At 33.2% G+C, this 22,691-nt stretch overlaps 1 protein-coding gene across 1 annotated transcript in view; it reads right to left on the bottom strand.

Annotated features, from left to right (window-relative positions):
• Positions 1 to 22,691, bottom strand: part of LOC125052724 — a 57,671-nt gene that overhangs the window by 33,847 nt on the left and 1,133 nt on the right. The gene's annotated exons all lie outside the window — the stretch shown is intronic.

Below are 22,691 nucleotides of genomic sequence, written 5' to 3'. Positions count from 1 at the left end.
TTTAATTACATAAGATGTAAGAGTTAAAAATATAATATGTTAAATACATATAAGATTGAAATAAATAACTAACCTTAACATATAATAACTAAAATATATTATTAAAAGAAGTCCCTTTAGACAAGGTTCCGAAGATACTGGCCACCCCCCCTTTGTATTGCTAGACTAATTCTTTGTCCAAGGTAGCTGCCAGATCTTCGGTCTCCTGTGATGTCGACTAACCTTTTTGATATTTCTTTAAAAAAGCCTTAAAGCGCTAGGACCCCACGGAACAAAGGGTCTCGACACCGAATGGGACAAAATCATACTCTGATTAATCGTTTTATATTTATGAGAAATAAATGTTTACACTATCACCCTGTATCCAGGCTTGTATACATTTCGCAGATCTTTTGCGCAACAAAAGCTGAGAAGAAAAATCTTTTATATTTTGTGTTTAAAGTTGTCTGCAAAAGCGTTTTTAGCATTTATATACTTGGTTATTTTCCTGTTTTGTGGTATTGTGATGTAAATATATAGTATGTACTATGTATAGGTTAAGGTTCGGTCAATATATTCTTTAAACCTTGTTGTATGAACAAAAAAATATAAACCATTTTAAAACAAATGATGACTTTCGCCAGTATAATACTCGAAACAGAACTAATTTAAGCATACGACCAACCAGGCTTCAGAAGATAAACCACTCCTTATTTGGAAATTGTATTCATAATTAATATATTGCCTTTACGAGGCAAATTAATACTCAAAATGAAGATTCTAAAGTTAAATTAAGTTTATGTGGGGTCGGTAATTTATATTTAGAAATATCACAGTTGTCCCACTACGATTGTATTCAAATGACTTATTTTCTTGCTGTGAGTCTCGCATAGCTATTATCTGTCTCGGAGACACGTTGACAAGAACATGCCAACAAGAAACTGATTGAATTACAATTCAAACTAATTCGTACCTCAGTTAACGCACATGGCGTATATAATTATAGGTTTTTTGCCGTGGAAAGGATTGCTTTAAAATGCACTGCGGTGTATTAACACGTAGGAAGTTTATCAAAGCGTGTAACCATTCAGAAACGATCCTTTTTGTCGCTTCAGACAACCAAAACAATCTTTTAACAACCTTCAAAAAATAGGAAGCAATTTTTCCTCAATTTTAATCGGCTTAGACCTAGATTGTGAATAGAATAGAATTCATATTTGACATAGACCTTACTACTAACACATTTACTAACAAAACACACGGAGAGACACACAAAATAACTATTATCAAAAAAAGAATAAAAATAAATTTAAAAAACAAGGTACGTTTTAACTTTTAAGTGTGTAATGCGTGTGTGTTGTGGTTGTAATTGGCCCTGGCTCAGCATTATACTGAGGAGCAGACTGTTCCACAGCGCTGGTCATTCTGACAGACACCACAGCAGCTAGTGTGCGCCTCAGTCGCAAAAAAGAAAAAGAGATTTGGAAGAAACTACGCCTAGGATTATATCACTGATAAAAAATGAGGTCATGTTTACTTTCTTATCTGGACTAGTATTATCTATTGTGTACATATTAATGCAAGAATTTCACTTATGTCCGAGAAACAGACTTTATGAAACGATATTGAAATTAATATTTTATTGCTTAAAGATAATACCGTGATGAAACCAGACTGTGAAACAAGTACGTGTCAAAAATTACCAATGAAACAAAAGAAATCCAAGGCCGAAAACAACGCCACTAGATTATTATAAAGCAAATTCAGTAGCCCCTATTGTTCACCCTAGAAGGGTCTAGTGCCCTGTGGAACTTTTGGAATTAATAAAATGTCGGATTACATGTTTCGAGATTCCAGGTTAGACATCAAATTTCACACAAGGACGCAGGAAAATAACAGCCATAACTACTTAAGGTCTTATACGAAGTTTGTTGGATTACTTTTTTTTTAATAGGAGGCAAACGGGCAGGGAGCTCACCTGATGTTAAGTGATACCGCTGCCCATGGACACTCACACTGCCATAAGGCTCGCAAGTGCGTTGCCGGCTTTCAATAATTAAAAATGTTTGCAACATACCACGGAATAATTTCTTGTTACACACAACAGATGAATTGTGTCACAACCATATTTCTGTTATGAATAAATAAAATTTAAATTACATTGGATAGCAAATCATAGTGACACATTTCTGTATATTCCCCTAAACATTTGTTTAATAACAAAAGCCACAGACGTCAAAATACAGTAGAACCTCGATAAGATAAAGTCCAAGGGAAACACAAAATATTTTATGTTATAGAGGTTTTAAGTTATCAAGGTTCTATGTCAGGTAAAGGTTAATATAGAGGTATGTACATGTTTCTATGTACCCTTCCTCCCATTTTTACTTGAATGCATCAGAAGGATGGAAAATTAAATATGTAATCATATTTATTCACAATACTTACATTACATAAAAATAAAACAACAACTAAAGGTTTAGTCTACTTAAAAAAATCTGTGATTTTCTTTTGTTTTAAAAAATTCAGTTTCTAAATCGATTTGATTTTCAATGACAAATAGAGAGGAGAATACATTAACACATTAACTTATGATGCAAGTAAGTCGTTGTCACAAAGCTAACCGCCGCAAAGCTTTGAAGAATTTAGATAAAGCAAACAATAGGTAATGTATTGTTTACGTTAACAATACATTAGTAAACACGTGCAAGCTATAAATACCGAAACCATTTGTTTTGACACTCTTATAAAATGACTCATTCACAAACAATTTTATGTTATAGAGGTTGTGGAAACATTTCTTTTAGTTACTGAGGGCCTATACAGAGATTATTTATTTACGTTATAGAGGTTGCGTATTTTAAGTTATAGAGGTTTTGGGCTCTGATGGGAAGGGAACATAGTATTTTTTGAAGTAACAGAGGTTTTTATGTTACCGAGGTTTACGTTATCGAGGTTCTACTGTATTAAAAAAAATAGAATCGTCGTGTTTGTGTCGGTAAATAAATATTTTTTACGTCTGACACTTAGCGGACGCAATGAAACGGAATGAATTGCGTGCTAATCAATATAATCGTTATGGTAGCTAATTAACTGTTTACCGATCTTGACCTAGTATAAACAATTGTTGCGGTATCCGCAAATGATAATAATAAAAATAAAAAAACTGTGTTTACTTGACTTAGGCCCGTGTACAAGAGGGGATCATGAATCGAGCGTCAGCTAAAGCAAACAGTTATCAAACATAATAATAATAACACTTTACAACATGTTACATATCCATTGCACACCCTTTGCCCCGCATAACAAATACCTGTACCCCTCTGACGCAACACAACAAGAAATGGACAACAGATACCAACAGCTTTGATCGGATACCTCACCGGTCAAATTCTCAATTAGTAATAAGTCTATAATATAGATTAATTGTCGTGCACCTCATATAAGGCCGATTAGATAGTCATATTATTTCTTTTCAGTAATTAAAGTAATTTAAATAATTTTGTTTTTGAAGTGAAAACTTCTTTAGCGGCGTTGTACACTTTTTTTGGAATGGGTAAAAAATGTTAAACTCGCGTCAGGACACGTGACCTGATCGAAAATTCGTAAGACGGATGGAGAGTCGACAGCTGGCGCGGCGTATTTAATGTAATATAAATTGTCATGTTTGTGTACGATAGCGAAATAAATAAATATTGTATTCTACTACATAAATAATAGTACTTTTATACTGAAAATTAAAGCAATTCGTGCAAAATTATTTCCTAACCATTCCAAAATATCAAAAATGCACAACGTTAATATTCAAGTTTTCAATTCTGCCGGCACTCCCGGAGTGCAACCCGTCGTTTTATTTTTGGAGATTCAACGCTGGCCCTTACTTAAATAACACAATAACACAGGAGAAAAATAAAATTAAATAAATGAAGACAAATCATGTAAATGCGGTCTCACTGCTTCTTCCAGGCAACCCAATCATAAATAATATTGAAAAAATACAATACCCAACTCGAAACTACACAATATAATACAAAGCGTTATTAGCTAGTTATTTCTTAAAAGTAAATGATGTAGGTATTATAACTTCCTAATTCAATTTTTGCTTGAATTGAATACCTTAACAATAAAAAACACTTTGTATTGAAACATAATATTACAATTCGTTCATTTCTATCTACATATTTTCATCAGGGCGCGGAGGACTAGACTAGTTGAGACTTTTTGCGTTCACGTTTATTCGGTCTAAGCGTGATGTTGCCTTCCTCGCTTTGATGTTCCTAAGTTCGTTGAACTCTTCAGCTTTATAAAATACTAGCTGTGATCCCACCCGCATTAATTTGGTCGTAGTACGTCCAATAGTTTAAAGCTTTCCTCGATTTTTGTTGGACATATCGCGGACTTTTGATATCATCTATAAAACTGTAGTAAACTTTGCTCTATCATCAATAGTTTCCGCAGCATAACCGGATAATACCTTAGAATACATTACGAACGGTGAAGGAAAACATCGTGAGGAAACTGGCTTGCCTTAGACATAAACATCGACGGCGTGTGTCAAACACAGGAGACTGATGACCTCCTATAAGTTTGACAAATGATCGTGAAATAGATACAAATATCTGAGGTCCAGACCTAAAAAGCTTATAGCGCCATTGGTTTCTTTATGTTACTCAGGAATAATGTACGGTTCTAATGGTGAAAGTACTGATTAGACCGAAATAAGCAAAAAAATATCATGTAATAGAACAATACAATGACTTCGATTTCGTCACAAGACATTTAGTTGTAAGGCCGCTAAAATCACGCAATACCTTGGGACCATATGGAATACAAATTGCTTATCACGATCACACATAGAATATGTTAACTTTTATTGCAGATAACTTGAACGATAGTTGGCAAAGTGAGTGAATGTCACAATGTATCTCTTGAGCCCCTAACACCAGCGCCCAACAAATCATCCAATCGCCAAATAAAAAAATATTAAAAAAACATATGTATTCTTTAAACTCAAAAAAAATATTATGAAGGTGAATTACAATAATAAAATCTATTTGTGCTTATTGAAGTGAAACTTGTTTAGGCACATGAGGGTATTTTTTTACGGATGAAACGCAATAATATTAATATTAGCGTCACGAAGATGTGCAGCGTTTTTGTCGAAGAAAAGGGAGAGAGCGATTGAGACCGATTGACAGAGAGTGAGAAGGGTGAATTTTAATTTTTAATAACAATTAAATTAATTCCTTTTCCCTACCTCTATGTCTCGGAAATCTAGTTTTAGATTTTTATAAATATGAACAAGACTTAAAAATTAGTTTGCCAAAGAAGTTTCACTTCTGACATGTTTACTTTGTACGTACGCTCTTTTTTTTAGTTATTATCTAACAATTAACTAAGTAAATATATCTAATCACTTACAAGCATAACTAGCCTTAAAGTAAAGGAAAAAAATACACGAACATGATTATATTCAAAGAAAATATTTTTATCAATAATAAAACAAAGGTATGTAAAATGATAACGATAAGCTTTGTTTTTGGTTTCCTTAAATACATAAATCACATTTATTTATATATTTCTAGATCTCTTTAGCCTTTAGGCACCATGTCTGGTAACTTCTCTTAGTAATTAGACCGCGATTTTGCGTCTATAGCCTATTTTAATTATTTGTAAGGCGAGCTGAATGTAAAGTGATTCTTTAATATTATTATAACAATTACTATGGAATAAATTCTTATACAATCCAGTGGCTCTTAAACCCTTTAAGCCTGAGATTTCTGTATCTGTTTCGAGATCATTTGTTTTTTTGTTTAATAGGCAAGTAGATCAGCATACTGACACGCCGACGACTTTTTTTAAGTCACACGGTTTCCCCGCGATGTTTTCCCTTACTGTACGAGGGAGTGTTAAATGCTCAAACAGTGTGTCCATTGGTCCACGGATCACGACCTCAAGAATGAGGGTCGCGCAAGCCACTAGGCCAGCACTGCTCTCCTTTTATCATACTTTATAACAATTGTATAAGAAATAATGTCTCTATATGAATGCTATCAGTATGGCTCATGAATTTCTACACGATTTCTACACTCACCTGACCTTGTAACTAAGATTACTCAGTAAATACTTTATTTGTACAATGTATGCCACTGACGTGCAACGAATGTGAATGATTTTACACTTACGAAACGAATCTTTACTGAATATTTTACATTTTTTGTAACTTATACGAAAGATTACTTAATAATGTAGAATTCATCATCGGACGTAGAGGAAGAATATGAAATTCCACCCGTATCACCTCGACGTCCGTCGTTCCACATCTGAGCGTTTTTAAGGCAGTTTTTTCCGCGCTCCACCATTATGTGGAACCAGCAAACCGCCGTTCAAGAAAAGACCCGCAACGCACTTGTGAGCCCTCTGACAATGTGAGAGTCTATGGGCGACGGTATAACTTATCAGGTTCTCTATGACATATAAAAAAAAATTTCTTTCTTGAAACTTTTTCATTTTCTACAATATTTTTAAGATGTGTGTGTTGAATATAACTTCCATTTTCTTTTTTGTAGTATTATTTTTAAAGATGTACGTAACTCATCTTACGTATAGTCTAGATTAGATTGATTGGAAAGCAATGCTTCCGGATCTTAATTATTCATGGAACACGCGATCTCATTGATAACAATCGTGACAGTTGTCAATCTGGAAATGCATTCAGAAAAACGGAAGTAGGAATTGGATGATACAGGGTGCTGTTATTTCCAAATGGAGGTTCAAACTTTTTATTTGTACTTTAAAAAAAATTAGATTTAAATGGTTCAAAGCATTTCCTTCCAGACGTTAATAATTTAAACATTAAAAAACATTCAAGTTTATTCTACTGATTGTAGAATACAGTGAGACTTGATCTTCTCTAGGTTTTACAATACTGCCATTCTACTTCTTAATATTAGTGCATATGATAAAGAATGTAATACTTGATCTGTTTAATCAATGAAGTACCATAAGGAAAATCACCTTAACAAGAAATAAGAAGAAAATTGTACGTGAAAGTAGATTTTCTTCCGTTTTTAGATTCGGCCTAAAACTGAACCAAAATGGAATAAAATTGTATCAAAAATCGTTTAAAATGGTTTTATATTTTTACACAATTTAAACTGATTATTTTAACAATCAACATCAATTACGCAGCGCGTAATTAAAAATGTATTATATTGTATATATATATATAGAACCTACCTTTAAAATAAGGTACACAAAAAGAACTACATGTTTTATCCAAGATCGTTACACGCATCGACGCTGTATTAAAACATGAATTCACCAGAATAAATACGTAAAATTTGCCAAAACCGATCAAACGCTGGCTACGCACAACTTGTCTCATCTCAGTACAGGTAGGAGCGGCCGGTGTAACCACATTCCTCGCTTGACCCACATAACTCAATATAGCGATACAGCTGCGCCGGTTTTTTTTTTATTCGCGTGTAAACAGAATATATGGATCTAGACAGCTGTCCATACTTAACGGTTCCTTTAAAAAAATATTATATTGTATAAAAATAGCCTATACTCGAGTACTAGTAATAAGGATGTTATTATTGCATTTAATATTAGTACACGACCTCTCGAGAGAAGGCCTCCTCCAATTTCTTCCGCTCTTATCTTCGTTCCAATCTTTCCTCGCTATCTCTTTTATCCCTTACCAAGTTTTATAAGAGTGTCCTTTGTTTTCTTTCTACTGGGCCATTCCGAGTAAGGAATTTTGATCCATCTGTCATCACGAACGTGGGCAATTGTGTGCCTACAACTAATTCCTACGTGTATCTGTGGCTATGCTAGCCCTCTCGCGAGTTTCCGTAACAATAGACATAAGACAACTTGGCAAGTCAAATCATGTAAATATAATAAGCGTGAGGAAGATAAGAAAATGAAAAAAACATACGTGTTTGAGATTGTGTGGATTTTATAATGATGCCCTGACGAAAGTGTTGATGTGATTCTGTGACTTCCCATTTTCGTCAACACTGGCCACTTAAGGTCCTAACTTTATAGTGTGACTTTTGAATGTAAAGCATGTATATATATATTTTTAATTCGTTTCTGTATGGCCTGACTGTGGTTAGGGAGAGCTTCCCAGTTATTTAATTTTGAGTAATCCAAAGATATTACAGACTTAATAATTTACTTAGTAATATATAGACCTCTAGATTATTATATATTTATATTTAACTATTAAACAACTATATGGACCGAAGCTACGCTCGTCATATTTTTAATATCTAATAATATATAGACTTTGCGTTGAATGGGCTCAAAAACTACAGGATAGATTAAAAATATTATTTCACCATTTCACCACCACCACCATTTCACCCAATCCTATGTTAATTGATTGTTAATAAAGCTTTGAAAACTTCGATAATGTTACCCGAGGTGTAAATAAAATAGGTCTAAATTTCCCTATAGCGCATACACTGCATACGGCTTTAGGAATGTTTTGTCCCTTTTTTAATTATAAAGTCCCACGCGAGTGATAAGGACTAATGCTAATTGAAAACATTTTGTTAATTCTACGAATACATATGAACATGTAAAGCGATGAATATTAAAATGCATAGAAATTATAAAATGTCACGCGAGGCATAAACTTACTAGGATCGTAGAAAAACAACTTTTTATCTCCAAACGAGTTATGCTAGTTTATGTACCAAAGAAACTCGTGTCAAACATTCATATATAAAGTAACAGGAAACCTATAACATTTCGCTGGGGCTATTTTACTTTGAATTAATATAGGTGTTTCTCTAATTTTATGTTTTGTATTTTAGTTGATTTGGTAACGCACTTCTTACACTATACGCTTAGTATTTTGTTAAGTTTGTTTACTTACTAGGGTTGCCTGGAAGTGATCCGTTGCATAACTAATCATATTTTATTCGTTTTTGTTTTAATGATACGAAGTTTGAATAATCAAGATTACCATGCAAATTTTAGTTAATATTGAGAATGTTTGGTTACAATATATAATATAAAAATACCTTTGTATGATTTAAGTCTGTAATGATTCGTATTCGTGAATTACTAGTGAATACATTTCTATATACTGGGATGCTGTAATTTTTTTTTTCGAAGTGCTACGTGGAATTTATTGAATTTCTATATCTATTACATAAAAAACAAAAATAACGTGAAAATGGGCCTTATATTTAAATTAATAATTTTGTAATATATATTAATACGCAGTTTAGAACAAGATACCGGTTAGATGAACCAAAATCAAAGGTCCAGGCTGAATTCTATTGTATTAGGTTTTTAAAAACAACGTCATCGGCTGTTACGACTATCGGTTTTTACGACCAAATATAAGTAGTCCCTTCGATGTCGATATAACAGATTTTGACTGGATATTAGTTAATAATAAAAGCGCAAAAGAAATACTATCATTTTACACTTGTAGCCAATAAATTCTAAAAGGTCAGTTTTGCTAATAATAAATGAGCCCTTAACATAAATTTAAACTCAAACTCAAAATAAATTTGAACCAATTTGAATAGGGTCGTTCAAGAAAAGGCCGGCAACGCAATTGAGACCCCTCTGGCAATGTGAGGGTCTACGGTATAACTTAACAGGTTCTCTATGACATATAATTTTTTTTTCATTCTTGATACTTTTTTTAGACTATTACATTTTCTACAATATTTTTAAAATGTATTTGGTGAACATAACTTCAATTTTGTCTTGAGTTCGTAACTCATCTCTCGTATAGTCTAGATTAGATTGATTGGAAAGCAATGCTTCCGGTTCTTAATTATTCATAGAACACGAGATCTTAGTGATAAAAAGTGACAGTTGTCAATCTGGAAATGCATTCAGAAAAACAGAAGTAGGAATAGGATGATACAAACTTATGATTTGTAATGTTTTAAATTACAAAATAGGAAAAAAATTAAAGAAGCGCAAAAGAAATGCTAACTATCACTTTACACCTGTAGCCAATAAATTGTAAAAGGTCAGTTTTGCTAATAATAAATGAGCCCTTAACATAGTAATAATAAAGGAACTTAATATATATATTTTTTTAATTTAAAGTTTGGAACCTTTGTTATATTAAATTGGCAAGAATACATATTAAATAACTTATTCACCATTGATAAAGACACCATTGCAAACATTACAACATCTCGGCCTTGTAATTGTTTCACGTTTATTTGTTTTAATGATAACACACGTTCATAATTAATGTTTTTTGTACTTCAACTGTTTAAATGTGCCAAACAACCAAACCAGAGCATTCTAAACTGTGAGATCTAATATAACATTTGTTAACATTAAAGAAACGGTAAATTTGTCACCTTAAAACAGTCCCAATTTTTTTTCTATCGTTCTTTACGACTTGTATGTAGTACCCCACGTAATATTAAGGCGCATGGCTTTGGGCCTGACTGAACTGAACTGATAATATTACATGCATGATGTAAATGATATTGTCTCCAGTTCCCAGTGGGTTTCAGTGAATTACTTTTTTATTATTGAGACAGATTGGGAAGAAGTTGTTTAAGAAATGTATAAAGTTTTGAATTGTTAGTGATTTTTTAAAAGTAGTTAAAGAGGTAATCACAATCTACACGATGAAGGTTATAAGGGTAAGATTCAGAAACGAGAATTAACACGAACTAGGAATCTACGTAAGGTCAGACTTCGAAGTATCGTTTCGTATTCTTACCCTAGGTTTATACCTATTTTATTATTATTATTAATAGCGATTATTATTAATAATAGTAGCTTTACAATTCTATATGGGTCTTATGGAACTATGGACAAACGGGCTCATCTGGTGTTAAGTGATGGCCCATGGAAACTCTCGATGCCAGAGGGGTCGCGAGTGCGTTGCCGGCCTTTTAAAATTAAAAAATCATTTATTCAAAAAGGTAACAAAATGTACGTTTATGAACGTCAAAAAATAAATAGATATAAAATACTTCTAATTTTATATTTACTGCCCGTTCTCAAAACAACAACTCTCCGCCACTCATATTAATCGGCAAGTTTTTTGTTTTACACAACGTATGTAAGGATGTTCCACATGACATCTTAGGTAAATCATAATAATAAAATAAATTAAAAACAAAGATTTGTCCTCTATCAGCAGGAGGCATGGTGAAATAGGAGCACGCACTTACATCGCGGGAACAACATGTAAGTAAGTTAAAGTAGGATCAGCCTTCTATCTGACACTTTTTAATTTGAGACATGTCGGTTTCCTCACGATTTTTTTGTACAAAGAAGTTTGATGCGCACATAGACAGAAAGTCTATATATATCGATTATAGTCGAACCTACGGCCTTAGGGATGAGAGTCACACGCTGAAGCCAACAATTTAAAAATAATGATTAAAATCTCAATTTTCCTATTAATTAGAATTACGTAAAGTTGAATCAGTCTTAATAGCGCCAGTACAGTTACAGCGACTGTATGCGGAAAATATTTTTATGGATTTGCGTTTATCAGATATATCATACGAAGAGACAAGTCTTTATATATGTATAATGTATATAATATTTTTTTTATGTAATAGGAGGCAAACGGGCAGGAGGCTCACCTGATGTTAAGTGATACCGCCGCCCATGGACACTCACAATGCCAGAAGGCTCGCAAGTGCGTTGCCGGCCTTTCAAGAATTGGTACGGAAATACTTCTGTGGGCAGCAGGTTCCACATAGTGGTGGTGCGCGGCAAAAACTGCCTTAGGAATATACAAGCTAATATATATGTTAGCTTGTTCCATCAACTGTATGCGGAAAATATTTTTATGGATTTGCGTTTATCAGATTTATCATACGAAGAGACAATATGATATGTGATATATCATATTCAGATAGGGTGGTAAAAATAATGTTATATACGCTCTAATGCAAAGTTGTCAGTTATATCTAGATTATCATATAAATACCAAGTAAATATATTATTTACTAGCTGGCCTGGCGAACGTCGTACCGCCTAACAGTCGATTCTTTATTTTTTTTTAAATACTTATTCTGCTATTCGGGACACCGGTCTAGCTAGTAAGATAAAAAAAAGAAAGTTAATAAGACAACAAATACATTATGTCAAAAAATAAAAATTTACCTTCCCGGAACCCCTCCACTAACACTTGAGCTTTATGCTATGGTATTAAAGTTCAAATTGACTTTTAAGTATTATTACGAATATTTTGTATGGGAATATAGCAAAGTGTTGTTTTTAGACTTTTTCACTCAATTTTTTAAATTTTTCTCCATAAGAACCATCCTCGTACTTCAAGGTATATTATAAAAAAAAACAGACAAATCGGTCAAGCCGTTTTCATGTTATGTCGTGACAACGGAAAACGGGTTTCATTTTTATATATATAGACTAGCGACCCGCCCCGGCTTCGCACGGGTGTAATGCTGATACTAAATACATTAAAGAAAAACTGTGCGGCCGGCCGGTACCGCCGCAAACGCTACGTCCCGCAATTTTTAAATCTGTAATATCTTCGAAAATATTCACTTAAATCATACGGTGTAAAGGGCCATATAGATCTATATTAAATGAACAATGTATTCAAGGTATTTAATTGGTTAAGGATTAGTCGTAAAAAGTAAATGACAAAAAAAAGTTATTGTGGGTTATCCATAAGAGATAGACATATACGATCACGGACTTTTCTGTAGACCTTTTCAATGTGTACAATACTTTGTACATTATTTTGATAAAACTCGTAGGGTTCAGCCTGCGTTTGCAATGTAAGCGGAAAAAATGTAATTATTTACGACATCACATTAGAAACCTAAAAAATAACAGTACTTCTCCACTATTTAATGGATGTTATTATACATATAAACCTTGAATCACTCTATCTATTAAAAAAAACCGCATCAAAATCCGTTGTGTAGTTTCAAAGATTTAAGCATACAAAGGGAAATAGGGACAGAGAAAGCGACTTTGTTTTATACTATGTAGTGATGATAACAATTTGCTACTTTAGACTACTAAAAAGATTCAATAAAGCCTCGAAAATTTGACGATTCGTTACACACCCGGAACCAATTATTGTACCTGTTTGGTTACGTCACCGACTCAAGCGCAGCCTTCGAATGCCAAAGATTCCTGTACCTTCGAGTCCCGAATTTTTCGTTTCTTTTTTACATTGTTTGGGTTATGGAATTCTTGTCAGGGTCAAGTTTTTTATGAACTTACTAAAGGATTTTTATATAGTGGTAGTTCGTTAGGAATCAAACTTCGTACGTAATAGGTCATAGACAAAAAGCATAGTGAATCATAATCTAAAATTGCTAGAAAGACATAGATAAACAATGCAATTTCTCTAATTATTTGTTTGACCGGTTACCTACTAACGATAATAGACAATTCTTATCATTCCGCTACATGACTTATTTAATTATAAATCTTGCCGGTATTATATAAATATACCACATAAATCTCATGTGGTAAATCTGTCTCTTTTCATCGCGACGCAAATGCAATTCGATAGAAAGAGATGAATACAACTAGACTATTTTTTTGGTGTATGCGAACACTTTAATCAAAGAAATTGAAGTAGCATTCCATTACGATAAATAAACAAACACGTAATATCTATCTATCTACGATAAATATTTGAAATAAGTGGTAAATTGCTTACTTTTTTGTATCGTCAGATTACAAAAGTTTATATATAAATAGAAATATACATACTATGTCTTATATTCCTTCTGGGAGCGGGTACGGGCACTTTTCCATTTTCCATATTAAACAAAAGACACACGCAAATCGCACAGAGTATACCAAAAACTGAATTATATAAACTTGATAAATGATAAGCTTATCTATAACCTTATCGATCGTGGAAAACAATTTTGTTTATAGAATGACAATTAAAGAGGTGAAATCAACATTTTTGATTAAAAAGTGACAAAACATTAAATTTAAAGAGTCCGTAAGTTGCGTACTTGGGCCTCTGTAGCTCGATAGCACCTTTTATAATAAGTAAAATCCAGAGTAAACAGCGTGTTGGTAGAAGGAAAAAATCATAGCTTAACGTTAGGAAGAGTTACTGCATTTAGCACAGGACAAGACATGCTTCACGAGACTGAAGGCCAACCTCCAGTAGATAATGGAGTGTCAACAAAAGAAGAAGGAATAGTCAGAAGGAAACTATATTTCTTTAACTAGCCGATAGAGTAATATAGTTGGGTATGTAAAAAATAAAATCAGTGGCGCTACAACTTTTTCAGGTCTGGGCCTCAGATATCTGTTTCATGATCATTTGTTAATCTAATCGGCAAGTAGGGCAGCCTCCTGTGCCTGACACACGCTGTTGACTTTTTGGGTTTAAGGCAAGTCGGTTTCCTCACGATGTTTTCCTTCGATCGAGCGAATGTTAAATGCCACATAGAAAGAAAGTTCATTGATGCACAGCCGGGGATCGAACCTACGACCTCAGGGATGAGAGTCGCATGCTGAAGCCACTTGGCCAACACTGCTCGCTTATAGTTGGGTAAGTACTCGATACAAAAATGTTACGGAATTATTAATTTTATCGTCTCCAAATTTCGTCTTGAATTACGTAAATGTGTTATTTTATTGGAATTTCTTTGGAGAGAGTAAATTAAAGTATAGATAAATGAGTGAGCCTCTATCTGCACTGTGGGACTGCTAATGTGTTATGTACATATGTTTACATAACATACGTGCCATTAGCATGGGAAAGTGAAAACATTGCGACCGTTGACACTAGAGTGACGATGTGATCTTAAGTATTAGAGATATTCCTCTATACGAGAAAACTAAATAGAGAGAGATGCGGGGAAATTCTGCCAGCATTAAAGATACACTTTAAAAATGATTTATTATAGTTTCCTATTTATTTTTATTTAATAACAGTTTAGGAGCCCAATATTCAACACACATATGTTTTATATAAATAACTAGCTGGAGTTGATCGTGGTCGGGTGAAAATTAGGGGTTGTATGTATTTTTTAATGCTGTATCATAAAAAAATTAAAAAATATCTAAAAATTAAAAAAAAATTAGGGACTACCCTTAACATTTAGGGGGATGAAAAATAGATGTTGTCCGATTCTCAGACATACCCAATACGCACACAAAATTTCATGAGTATCGGTAAAGCCGTTTCGGAGGAGTTTAACTACAAACACTGCGACACGAGAATTTTATATATTAGATTGAATTGTTCACTTTAGAAACCTAATTTAGGAAATTGTTCACGAAAAGCAGTAAGTAAAGTTTCAAAACATAAAGAAAAAGTGAAATTCAAATTTCAAATAATTTTAAGTAATTTTTTAATAGCCCCCCTTAACAATAGATGCCCCCCTGTGTGCCCCACGTTGGGAAACACTGATTCAGAGAGTTACGCATTATGAAGAATATTTTACTGTGAGAGAAGAATGGTAACCCTAGTTTTGAGCTAACATGAGAAGTGTTTTCCTTTGACGAGTTACTTTCGTTATTTAATAATATGTTTTCTTTTCTCTAGTAATGGCAATTATTGGCACACATTTACTTAGTAAATATCAATAGTAGACTTTCTATTAATTACATTGGAGAAAGTTCGATTTTCAGACAACCATCGTGAATATGCGTTTGCCGCTGCAGTTGTATGTGATAAACTTCCAAATGGATATATGGCAAAGCCGACGCAATTATTATTTCGCAGGAAATTGAACCGGAGCCTTATTGTTAAATGCAATAAATAGGTTTTTTATAATTATGGCTGTTCAGAATTAAATTTTAAAGAAAAAAATATGTTTGCTTTTCGACTTTACCCGTATAATACTGTCTTAATTTTATACGTAAATAGTACAGTACAATTTTGTGCTTACTTACTTTTAAAATACTATGAAATGTATATTTAAACAACAATAAAGCCTCAGATTTCTGTATTTGTTTCATGATCATTTGTCAATCTAATAGGCAAGTAGGTGATCAGCCTCCTGTGCCTGAACACACGCCGTCGACTTTTTGAGTCTTAGGTTTCCTCACGATGTTTTCCATCAGCGTTCGAGCGAATTTTAAATGCGCACATAGAAAGAAAGTTCATTGGTGCTCACCCGGAGATGGGGGGGGACCCGAACCTACGACCGCAGGAATGAGAGTCGCACGCTAAAGCCACTAGGCCAACACTACTTTATATCTTATTTTATATATATATATATTGTTAATTAATATATATAGTCTTTACAATAATAATTAAAAGTAATCATAATAAACATACATTTTAATAGTAATCATACATACAAAATGTATGATGTTATACATTCAAACAATAAAGATCAGTGTTCTTATTAAACGTTACATAAACCAAATGTAGGTTACACTTTGATTGCATTTCACGTAATTCTCTTATTACTTAAGATTACCACCAAAACATGCGGAAATTCATTGATTATGATAGATAAACTTAACTGTAGCAATGTAAAATTGTTGATTGTTTTATTTAATATTATAAACGTAAGTTCAAAATTCTTTTCATCGTCCCCTATCAGTAGAAATCGTCACGTACTCACTTTAATTTTAATATCTGAACTTCGAGATTTTCAGCATACTTTGTATATGTCACACTAATAGCCATATACCTCCTGTCTTAGGCGAGAGGGAATGGTCTGTAGTCCCCACGCTAGCACAATGCGTATTGGAGACAACACATTCATCCATAGAATATCCTTTGGGTCAGGGGCCCACTTAGGTCGGGGGCCCGTGGCATTATGCCAGCCCTGCCACCCTATTGTTATGCCACTGGTTCAAAATCATTTATTTTTTAAATTATGACAATGGCAATTATGGAAATTATGAATTCGGACAGTGTTCTACCGAGAAGATAATAGTTTCAAACGCACATAATAAAATTCACAAAGTAATAATCCAATACAATACCTAAATAAAATCTATATATATAAAAGAAAGTCGTGTTTGTTACAACACTTATAACTCAGGATCGGCTGGACCGATGTTATTTATCTCCGTTTTGGTGGATTCTTCTCCGCTCCGATTAGCAGAATAAGTAATAAAATATCGGATAAGTTATCGAATAACAATTAATTAATTAATTAATTTTACGAATGCAAACAGCATGTGGTGCCATCCGTTGAGAAAAGTACGCATCATTTTACGTCAAATTCCGATCTTGAGGTGCTTTAACATGCAGTATCGCAATATTGGCGCTAGAGAGAAGAGGTGTGTAAAACTGCCATTCTTCTTTCGCAATGGCAAGCAATAAAACATTTCTGTATTTGCAAAAAAAGTTGTATTAATGTTGTTACCTTAATGAAATCCTAAAATAAGTTTAACTAAAGTAACAATGATATTATTAGACTAAGGCGGAACGAAGTTAGCCGGGTCAGCTAGTAGATAATAAATGATAAAAAGCGGTTATCTAAAATCTTTATTTATATATAACTGGGAAAACGTCAGAAGGCCCATTTGTTGTTAAGTGTACCGCCCATAGACACTCAAATTGCCAGAGGGCTCGCAAGTGCGTCGCCAGCCTTTTAATGTTTATTTCTAGGAAACATTATTTTAGTTCAATAAAAATAACTATCTACTATAATAAAAAATAGGAGTTGATCGTAGAGGAGTGAAAATTAAGGGTTGTATGTATTTTTGTATGCTGTATCATAAATTTTTTTGTCTAAAAAATAAAAATAAATTTTAGGGGTGGACGACCCTTAACATTTAGGAGGATGAAAAATAGATGTTTTCCCGATATGCACGAAAATTGGTCGAGCCATTTCGGAGGAGTTAAATTTCAAACACCGTGACACGAGAATTTTATATACTAGACTTATCCGAAAGGTAATAGAAATGAGCGAAGTCGCCAAGTCTAGAATGAAATACGTTAAAAATCTTACTTGTAAAGTTGTAAGAACCTGTTACTGAGTATCACTTTGAGCCAGGTATTCCATAATTCATTAACTATTCATTGCACTCGCCAGGTGTTTGTGTGGGTAAATTCCTGATTTAACACGTTTCACCTACAGGGACTTAATATTTGTAGGCTGTACGAGTACGTTTAATATTAACCAGATAGTCCTTACGATTAGGTATATAAAGGCCTAGTCTAGGAGTGGTATTTCTCTGAACTGAGTTTTTTATTAAATTCCAGCAAAATGTACAAAATATGTGAGCAAAACTGCTGAAATAATAAATCAGTACATGACACTTATATTAAACGAATTAATTAGTATTTGTACTTACAAATGTACATACATTAGTATAGGTAAGATACGGAAACGTAACTAAGCGCTAAATCCGAGTTCAGCCTTGCGATTCTGTAACTCACTTTTCGAACTCACACAGCGGTTTTCATAGCGGCGGGCACGCTCAAATCAGTCGTGAAGCAGTCATTTTACGATTTGGCATTCTGATAAGGCGGGAGCTTGTAGTTTATTGCTTATCAGAAAGTGAGTTACAGAATCGCAAGGCTGTACGCCAAAAATGGAATACAACACACGGGAGCCACAGAGGCCTTAGGGGGGGGGACATGACCGCTATGACCCCCCCCCCCCCCCCTACATCCACCGTTGTACTAATGAATGGTTTAGGTGCAACTGCAAATAAAACCTACCTCTTCTATAGAACTACATAATAAAAAGTACCTACGTGATATTTAAGTAACTACATACTGTTACTGTCTCGCATTAAAAAAAAAAACAGGACGTAAACATCTATACGTTGAAATGGACGCATCTTATCTAAAGGTATTCATTAATTTTAAATAGTATTTTAACTCTTTAATAATAATTCAAATGTTATCATTTTATAATGAAATTGTTAGTTGGTATTAAAACTCAAGGTTATCACTAACTTCACAGTAAGCATAAAAACTATTGTAATAAATACAAAATTTATATAATTCGCAAAATGTTATTAAATTATACGTTATTCAGTTTTTCCGAGAATATTTTATTATATAAACTTAATATAATAATAATAATAAAGCCTTTTATTATACGCACAAGTTATTCTCTTATAACTATCTAATACGGTCTATACGGATTTGTAATCCTTCTTTAAGTATTCCTTTTCAATTTGCAAACAATTTTATTACATCATTAAATTCTCAATTTACATCATCATTTGATATCGTCTATTTGCAAACGATTGTTAATAGTTATTCAATTATTTAAATAACTCATACATTACAAGGTCTCGTGTTTTTCTCTACTCACTTTTACCTACCTCGGATTTCAAATCAGATTTTGATAGCTTAGAATGATAAAGCGAAGAACAAGACAAGCAATTTGATATGAAATAAGATGCATCCAGTCACATCATGGGTTACTGACTCATGTAAAGATTGATAGATAAGATAGCAATGTATGCATTATCACAAAAGTTGTCTAGTTTACCACTGCAGATGGATTATTCTTATCGAAATAAACACGCATGAACTTCTTACTTAACGTTATTGACGTGATAACGTCTTTAAAATCGTTTTAGTCGGGTGACATGTTCAGAAACTTGTGTCACACCAAAACCTCACGAGCGCGATCGCAGGTATAACGAGACAGAGACGGACCGATCTCCCATCTCATCACGAGCGCTGCCAGTCATTCCGTGAATGTATGAAGAAAAATGTATATCATAGTCGAATAAGTAAATTTGTCATTTTACACCCGAAATTTATCATCAAAAGTGTGAATAAAACGATAGATGTAATTTAAAATTTGAAAAAATTGTTATCTTCATTAATTCCTTACTTCCCAAAAACTTATATCACCAATAAGACGTTATCACGTAAACATCTCGATCGTAAACCTACTTTACAAACAATCAATATTTTTTTTTTTGATCAAAAATATGACTTTGCTATGCATAGTTTTCTAACAGTTACGACGATTTTTTTATCGAAAACGTAAGCAGCGATGCGTGGGTGATATGAAACGTACATACGAATATTATTTGTGAAGTTATATATAAATGTATGAAAAATCGGTGTTCGATATGCAAAAAACTTAAACTGTTTGTTCAATTAAATCTTGGGTGTGTTTGAACTTGAGCTTATAAATAATATAAAATTAAGGGTTTCGTCGCTAGACTAACAAAAAACTAACTTGACTTATTGAAGCGTTCTTAAATCTAAGTGACACTTATGTTACCTATAAAGAATCTAAGTGTAGTCAATCTATTGGACATTATCGGAAACGAAATTTATGGCTGTGGGAAAAACTAAAGGGCACGTTTTGGCTTCAAGTGTGCGATAATTGTTAACATTTGGTTTGCGCTTCTAAATAACTAAAATATAGTACGTAGATCTATGTAACTAAACTAATGTTAGGATACACAACTGGGGTACACATTTTTTACGAACACGAGAATTTATACAGCTTCAAATAGTATGGTCAAAAAGTCATTGGATCTTAATTGGCTCTTAGAACACGATTGACCTGTGAATTTCTAAATAAACATAACTTTCACTTGCGTCCGCGCATAAATGATTTAAGAAGTGAGCTTTCAAATGCAACTTTAAGTTATCATGTTAGTGTTTGAATCGTGAAACTTTAAACCATTTTTGTGCAAATTAAGGAAAGATCGCAAAACGACAGTAAAATTTTGTTACGTTTTCGAAAGATAACTCGTTTTGTATTATTAAATTAAACAAAATTTTGCTCTGTGGCTCCCGTGTGTTGTATTCCATTTTTGGCGTACAGCCTTGCGATTCTGTAACTCACTTTCTGATAAGCAATAAACTACAAGCTCCCGCCTTATCAGAATGCCAAATCGTAAAATGACTGCTTCACGACTGATTTGAGCGTGCCCGCCGCTATGAAAACCGCTGTGTGAGTTCGAAAAGTGAGTTACAGAATCGCAAGGCTGTACGCCAAAAATGGAATACAACACACGGGAGCCACAGAGCAAAATTTTGTTTAATTTAATAATACAAAACGAGTTATCTTTCGAAAACGTAACAAAATTTTACTGTCGTTTTGCGATCTTTCCTTAATTTGCACAAAAATGGTTTAAAGTTTCACGATTCAAACACTAACATGATAACTTAAAGTTGCATTTGAAAGCTCACTTCTTAAATCATTTATGCGCGGACGCAAGTGAAAGTTATGTTTATTTAGAAATTCACAGGTCAATCGTGTTCTAAGAGCCAATTAAGATCCAATGACTTTTTGACCATACTATTTGAAGCTGTATAAATTCTCGTGTTCGTAAAAAATGTGTACCCCAGTTGTGTATCCTAACATTAGTTTAGTTACATAGATCTACGTACTATATTTTAGTTATTTAGAAGCGCAAACCAAATGTTAACAATTATCGCACACTTGAAGCCAAAACGTGCCCTTTAGTTTTTCCCACAGCCATAAATTTCGTTTCCGATAATGTCCAATAGATTGACTACACTTAGATTCTTTATAGGTAACATAAGTGTCACTTAGATTTAAGAACGCTTCAATAAGTCAAGTTAGTTTTTTGTTAGTCTAGCGACGAAACCCTTAATTTTATATTATTTATAAGCTCAAGTTCAAACACACCCAAGATTTAATTGAACAAACAGTTTAAGTTTTTTGCATATCGAACACCGATTTTTCATACATTTATATATAACTTCACAAATAATATTCGTATGTACGTTTCATATCACCCACGCATCGCTGCTTACGTTTTCGATAAAAAAATCGTCGTAACTGTTAGAAAACTATGCATAGCAAAGTCATATTTTTGATCAAAAAAAAAAATATTGATTGTTTGTAAAGTAGGTTTACGATCGAGATGTTTACGTGATAACGTCTTATTGGTGATATAAGTTTTTGGGAAGTAAGGAATTAATGAAGATAACAATTTTTTCAAATTTTAAATTACATCTATCGTTTTATTCACACTTTTGATGATAAATTTCGGGTGTAAAATGACAAATTTACTTATTCGACTATGATATACATTTTTCTTCATACATTCACGGAATGACTGGCAGCGCTCGTGATGAGATGGGAGATCGGTCCGTCTCTGTCTCGTTATACCTGCGATCGCGCTCGTGAGGTTTTGGTGTGACACAAGTTTCTGAACATGTCACCCGACTAAAACGATTTTAAAGACGTTATCACGTCAATAACGTTAAGTAAGAAGTTCATGCGTGTTTATTTCGATAAGAATAATCCATCTGCAGTGGTAAACTAGACAACTTTTGTGATAATGCATACATTGCTATCTTATCTATCAATCTTTACATGAGTCAGTAACCCATGATGTGACTGGATGCATCTTATTTCATATCAAATTGCTTGTCTTGTTCTTCGCTTTATCATTCTAAGCTATCAAAATCTGATTTGAAATCCGAGGTAGGTAAAAGTGAGTAGAGAAAAACACGAGACCTTGTAATGTATGAGTTATTTAAATAATTGAATAACTATTAACAATCGTTTGCAAATAGACGATATCAAATGATGATGTAAATTGAGAATTTAATGATGTAATAAAATTGTTTGCAAATTGAAAAGGAATACTTAAAGAAGGATTACAAATCCGTATAGACCGTATTAGATAGTTATAAGAGAATAACTTGTGCGTATAATAAAAGGCTTTATTATTATTATTATATTAAGTTTATATAATAAAATATTCTCGGAAAAACTGAATAACGTATAATTTAATAACATTTTGCGAATTATATAAATTTTGTATTTATTACAATAGTTTTTATGCTTACTGTGAAGTTAGTG

The sequence above is a fragment of the Pieris napi genome, chromosome 9 (genome assembly GCF_905475465.1).
Source record: "Pieris napi chromosome 9, ilPieNapi1.2, whole genome shotgun sequence".
Lineage (NCBI taxonomy): Eukaryota > Metazoa > Arthropoda > Insecta > Lepidoptera > Pieridae > Pieris > Pieris napi.
This window is presented reverse-complemented; position numbering and strand designations above follow the sequence as displayed.